The sequence below is a fragment of the Cornus florida genome, unplaced genomic scaffold, assembly GCF_030987335.1.
Source record: "Cornus florida cultivar Cherokee Brave unplaced genomic scaffold, ASM3098733v1 CherokeeBrave_3.0.0_Hap2_Chr06, whole genome shotgun sequence".
In the NCBI taxonomy this organism is placed as follows: Eukaryota; Viridiplantae; Streptophyta; class Magnoliopsida; order Cornales; family Cornaceae; genus Cornus; species Cornus florida.
The window spans coordinates 79,294,080-79,298,558 of NW_026775576.1; the positions used below are offsets into that span (position 1 = coordinate 79,294,080).

Consider the following 4,479-nt stretch of genomic DNA (forward strand, 5'->3'; position numbering starts at 1 on the left):
CGCTCGGAACTTCACTTTCCGTCACACATCTCCTGATGATTTGATCCGGGCAATAACGAAACAGAATGGGATCTTCCCAATAGTATTTCCGGATGTTAGCAAAGAATCGGTCCTTTTCTTGTTTTGACCAATTAATGGGAAGTTTGCTGGTTGCAAGATAGTTAACAATGTCGGCGAACCAAGGCAATGTCCCATTTGAGATTTGAAAGAGTTGTTCATCTGGAAATGATTCATGAATTTCAAGATTTGGAGAAGATTCAACCATTAATCTAGACAGATGATCGGCAACGACATTGTCGGAGCCCTTTTTATCCTTGATTTCAAAGTCAAATTCTTGAAGAAGTAGAATCCATCTTATTAAGCGAGGTTTGGTTTCCTTTTTCATTAAAAGATGCCTAAGAGCGGCATGATCGGAAAACACAATTACCTTGGATCCTAAGAGATATGACCGAAATTTATCAAGGGCATATACTACGGTAAGTAACTCTTTCTCGGTGGTAGAATAGTTCAATTGGGCACCTGAGAAAGTCTTACTCGCATAGTATATAGCATATGGTAGTTTACCTACCCTTTGCCCCAAAACAGCACGCATTGCGAAGTCGGAAGCATCGCACATAATCTCAAATGGTAAGGACCAATTTGGAGGTTGCATGATAGGAGCGGATGATAGAAGAGTGCGAAGTTGATGAAAAGCATTTAGGCATGCTTCATCAAAGACAAATGGAGTCTCCTTGGCAAGAAGGTTACACAAGGGTCTAGCAATTTTGCTAAAGTCTTTGATGAATCGGCGATAAAAACCGGCATGTCCTAGAAAGGAGCGGATTTCTCTCACCGTAGTAGGTGGAGACAATTCAGAAATTAGCTCAACTTTCGCTTTATCTACTTGTATTCCTCTTTTAGAGATGACATGTCCAAGCACGATTCCTTCTTGAACCATGAAATGGCTCTTTTCCCAACTTAACACAAGATTAGTCTCACGACATCTTTGAAGCACTTTTTTGAGATTTTGGAGACACGAATCAAATGAGGACCCAAAAACCGAGAAGTCATCCATGAAGACTTCTAAATACTTCTCCACCATGTCCGAAAAAATTGACATCATACACCTTTGGAAAGTGGCAGGAGCATTGCACAATCCGAAAGGCATCCGTCGATAAACAAATGTACCAAAAGGACATGTGAATGTGGTCTTTTCTTGATCCAATGGATCTAAGGCCACTTGATTGTACCCCGAGTAACCATCTAGGAAGCAATAGTATTGTTGCCCAGCCAATCTTTCCAAGATTTGGTCAATGAAAGGCAATGGAAAATGGTCCTTCCTAGTGGCAGAATTCAGCTTTCGGTAATCTATACAAACACGCCATGAAGTGGCGGTGCGTTTCGAAATAAGATCACCCTTAGCATTTTCAACAACTGTGATTCCCGACTTTTTAGGAACCACTTGAGTTGGACTAACCCATTTGGAATCAGAGATAGGATAAATGATTCCTGCATCTAGAAGTTTCACAACCTCCTTCATGACAACTTCCTTCATATTTGGATTCAATCTCATTTGAGCATCCCTAAATGGCCTTTCATCCTCTTCCATGTGTATGCGATGCATACAAATAGAAGGGTCAATGCCTTTTAGGTCAGCCACACTCCATCCAATGGCTTCTTTGTTAGCTTTAAGCACTTCCAAAAGATCATTCTCTTGGTCATTTTCAAGATTGGAAGCAATGATGACCGGACGAGTCTCTTTTGGGCCTAAGAAGGCGTATTTCAGATTTGATGGAAGAGGCTTAAGCTCAAGAATAGGAGGAGAGATGAGAGATGGAACTGGTGGAGTACTAGAGAGTGAAGGAAGAGGTTCCTTCTTGCTTTTCCAAGGTGGGTAATCTAAAGTGGTCACAGAGTCCATCAAAGCATTCACCTCACTTATGGATCCTTCTGTGTCAAAACCACAACTTTCAAACATTTCACAAAGGCACGCCTCAAGAGGGTCCTTAGATAGAATAGAGGGAAGAGTCTCCTCTATGGTTTCATCCAAGACATCCACTAGGAAACACTCATCTTCATCTGTGGGATGTTGACTCGCATTGAATACATTAAGCTTAACCATCATGTTGCCAAATGAGATATCCATAATGCCAGATCTACAATTAATGGTGGCATTGGCAGTGGCAAGGAATGGCCTTCCTAGGATGACTGGAATGTGATTGGTGAGATTAGGGACTGGCTCAGTATCTAGTACCACAAAATCAACCGGGAAATAAAATTTATCAACCTTAATTAGAATGTCCTCAACAATTCCCCTTGGTTTTTTAATTGATCTATCGGCTAGTTGGATGACTACCGATGTTGGCTTCAAGTCCCCTAATCCTAATTACAAGTAAACAGAGTATGGAATGAGATTGATACTTGCACCTAAATCAAGGAGAGCTCTACGAACCTCTTGGTTTCCAATAACACAAGAAATAGTCGGAGCACCCGGATCCTTGAACTTAGGAGGAGTGTTAGAAAGAATGATGGAACTCACTTGTTCTGTTAAAAACACTTTCTTAAGGTCCCTTCCCTTGCTTTTCCTCTTTTGTGTGCACAAGTCCTTCAAGAACTTTGCATATGGTGGAATTTGCCTAATTGCATCTAGAAGAGGAAGATTGATTTTCACTTGTTTAAACACTTCCATCATATCATGAATTTTTCCTTCTTGTCTCCCAAATGATGAAGTCTCTCTCAAAGCTTGAGGAAATGGAGCTTTTGGCTCATAAGGCTTCTCTAATTGGGGAGATGATGATGAAGATGATGGAATGTCCTTTTTGGAACCACTAGCATCCAAAGAAATAGGAATAGGATTTGGAATGGGACGGATGCTACCACTTGGTTGCTTCAGTTCATTATCCTCCTTAGGTACCTCTACCTTATTATCCATTTTCCTACCACTCCTCAAGGTAGTAATTGCTTGAACTTGCTCATTTCCAGAAAATTCTGATGAAGGACTTGCTTGCGCCATAAATTGCCCCTTAGGATTGGTCTCAGTTTGACTAGGCAACTTACCTTTCTCTCTCACATTTAAAGAATTAGCTAATTGCCCAATTTGAGCTTCAAGCTTTGCAATTGATTGAGAGTGAGAATGAAACAGTTGGTTATCTTTTTGAAGATTACCTAAAGCTTGCAAGACTTTGTCCTCAAAAGCGGAACTCTTAGGAGGCGCTTGATTTGGATTAGAGTAAGATTGAGAATTTGATGCTTGTGGATGAGAATATTGATTCACATTTTGAGGATAAAATGAAGGATGGTAACCTTGAGAATTCTGATTTTGATTTTGGAGATGTGGGGGAACATACTTTGCTTGGTAACCTTGAGTTTGAGGAGGGTTTGCATCGTCTCTTTGATTTCTCCATGCAAAGTTCGGATGATTTTTCCACCCCGGATTATAAGTATTGGAATAAGGGTTGTTCCCTTGATGAATGAAAGCAGCATTTGCTTGTTCTTGAGACTCACTTGGTATAATTTGTCCAAGAGGGCAATTTGAAGTATGGTGAGTGTAACTAGAACAAGTCATGCACATTTCATTGGAATGGTGAGGATATGATTGAGTTGCCGGACCTTGATTCAAAAGGAATGTATCAAACCTTTGAGTAAGATTTTTGACCTCAGCGGCAATTTCCATGGAAGAGTTTATTTGATTTATAGCTTTCTTTCCTCCCATATGTGCTAGGTGACTACCCCTAGAAGATGAAGATCTATGCATTGAGTTTTCACTCATTTTTTCGAAAAGTTGCCAAATTTCATCTTTATTTCTTTCAATGTAGCTTCCATCGTAAGAAGCATCAACAATGCCCTTATTGGCATCGGATAAACTTGAAAAGAAACATTGAACTAATTGCCATTTAGGAATGTCATGATGTGGACACTTCCGTAGCAAGTCATTCAAACGTTCCCATGCTTCATGAAGGGGTTCTCCTTCTTGTTGTTTAAATTCACGAATGGAAGTTCTCATGGCATCAGTTCGACTTGCGGGGTAATACTTTTTAAAGAACTCTTGTTGCAATTGTGCCCAAGAGGTGATTGTATTTGGCCGCAAGTTGTTGAACCAATATTTAGCTTTACCCCGAAGAGTGAAAGGGAAAAGCTTCATTTTTAGGACTTCTTCCGGAACATCCGTGATTTTCACGGTGGAGCAGACTTCCAAAAACTCATCTAAATGTTTATAAGGCTCTTCATTGCTCAACCCATAGAAAAGGGGGCACATGTTAATGGTGGAAGCCTTAATCTCATAATGATGAGCACGAAAATTTGGCAATTGAATGCAAGTGGGTGCATTATATTGATTTGGAGTGTAACGATCCCTAAGGACCATTGGAGGATTGAGAGGAGGATATGGCATTTGACCTTGTTGAGGGTATGCCATTTGAACATATTGTTGTTGTTGCTCACCAATTGGGGGAACAACATTTGGCCTTGGCATCCCTAGATTAGGTTGTTGCACCGCATGAT

General features: G+C 40.5%; 1 non-coding gene across 1 annotated transcript; it reads left to right on the forward strand.

The window, feature by feature from the left end:
• The first annotated feature begins 3,878 nt into the window (after positions 1-3,878).
• On the forward strand, positions 3,879-3,985 carry LOC132315247 (small nucleolar RNA R71). The gene has a single exon (XR_009483607.1). It is a non-coding gene; the product is annotated as a small nucleolar RNA R71 (small nucleolar RNA).
• The last annotated feature ends 494 nt before the right edge of the window (positions 3,986-4,479 follow it).